The sequence below is a fragment of the Ursus americanus genome, chromosome 14 (assembly GCF_024610735.1).
Source record: "Ursus americanus isolate L20-20 chromosome 14, mUrsAme1.1.p, whole genome shotgun sequence".
Taxonomy (NCBI): domain Eukaryota; kingdom Metazoa; phylum Chordata; class Mammalia; order Carnivora; family Ursidae; genus Ursus; species Ursus americanus.
Genome location: NC_142140.1, coordinates 64,863,908 through 64,865,855, shown reverse-complemented (window position 1 = coordinate 64,865,855; position 1,948 = coordinate 64,863,908).

The following is a 1,948-nucleotide window of genomic DNA, read 5'->3' as shown; positions in this document are numbered from 1 at the left end:
CATCCTTAGAATGGTCTTTCTTAAAGTGGTGTCAAAGCTAGAACAATCATAAGGCTATCAAACAATTACACTCAACCTGCCACTAAGAAGTATTCACTTTTAAGTCTACAGGAATAACTGTCGCCTATCAGGGAAGCCTGTTGTGGAAGAAATCTGGACGTCACCTTTTATTTCCTTCTAACCTTTCCTTAATACCAGGATATAATAGGATCCTAGGAAGCTCCTGATCCCTCCTGACATGAACCTAATTTTCCAGGTCTACACAAAGAATGGCACTGGCTATATTCTCAAATAAGGGATTCAGACTACACTATATCATTACTTCCCTTTTTTTTAATCTTCTAATAATTTTTATTATGTTATGTTAGTCACCATACAGTATATCCTTAGTTTTTGATGTAATGTTCCATGATTCATTATTTGCATATAACACCCAGTGCACCATGCAATACGTGCCCTCCTTATTATTACTTCTCCTTGATGTTATCAAGAATACAAATCCAAAGTATTATTAATAGCCCATAAAGATTTTCATCATGAATACCCATACACCATATAGTCACAGAATGTGCACCAGGTAATGGGTATGACATGAGTGGGATGTGACCCTTTTCCCTATGAAAGCGACAGGGTGCCTCTCAGGTCTGGAGGCCAAGAGAATATTATTCTATATACTATAATTTAATACCAATAAGCTATTTATTAGCCTATGTTTCCAGACTTGATGGCTGCCTTTATAATCATGTGAAGGGCCAAAATAAATTATCAGAAGTGTCCATAAAATATGAGTCCTAAAACAGATAATTTGGGTGCAAATTCAACGCACGCAACCATCAGTATGACTTTGGTGCAAAACCCAGAAATGGTAGCAATCTGAATTACTCAGAGAAGTTTTCCTAGATGATCAAGATTTCTTAAACCGGGTTCCGTTGAGACACATAGCCCAAAGTATAACCTTCCTGGACAGCATAAAGGAAAGGCTAAGTGGTAACTATTCGTCTGAATGGAAAGCAAGAGTATATGGGTTTAAACCGCACCGTGGGGGCATGACTTACATCAGACACGTGGGAGCAGCTTAGCAGGTAATGAGGATTCCCATTGTCCCACTGGCCCAAGGAAGGGTGTGGCATCGCCCCTCTCCCTGCTTTGGCCCACCTTTCCCTTTGTTCCACATCACCTGTAAATGCTGAAGTGCCTCATAACTTGACAGTAACAAACAAAAAACGATGTCTTCTAACAAGCTTACTGCAAAACCTTTCCAGCACGGGTCAAAAGGCGGTCTTAATATTCCTATCAGATCCTACTGAGAACATTATGAAAATGTCCTCTCTTCCTGAGAAGCATTGCCCACATTTTTCAGATGCCTGCTGAAGAAAAGGGATGTGGGAAAAAAAACCAGCACGGATATGTAAGAAAGTAAAATGCTATACCTGTGGGCCCAAAGCGGGTTGAGAGATGGCTAGGAAGGCTCCCACCAGACACATGACTCCTGGAAAGCCATCTTCCTGATGGCTTTAATCTACTCCAGGTAGAAGACTGGTAGCAGCAAAGCACACTGGGCGGTCGTGCCAATCAGGTGCCCAGGGTCTAGGCTGCTGTGTGATTTGTGGTCACTCTCTTCTATTCTTTGGCTCTCAGCTGTTTTCTTGGTCAAATGAGGAATACGGGTTAGATGGTCCCTTCCAGTCAGTAATATATCATGTGAGCATTACAACCAGTATCTCCAGATATCCACTTTCCTAAGGCGATCCAATTCATTAAATCGATTGAAATACAAGTATAATAATACAGGAATTGTTGCAAAACAGGGCATATGAAGCAAATTTGGTCTCCATCCCAGACGGACAAGGCTGACATAGAGAGACACGACAAAAGAGACAATAACATCATTTTTTAAAAACTAAAAATCAGAACAGAAAACAACGTTCAGATATCGTTTGTAAGGAAA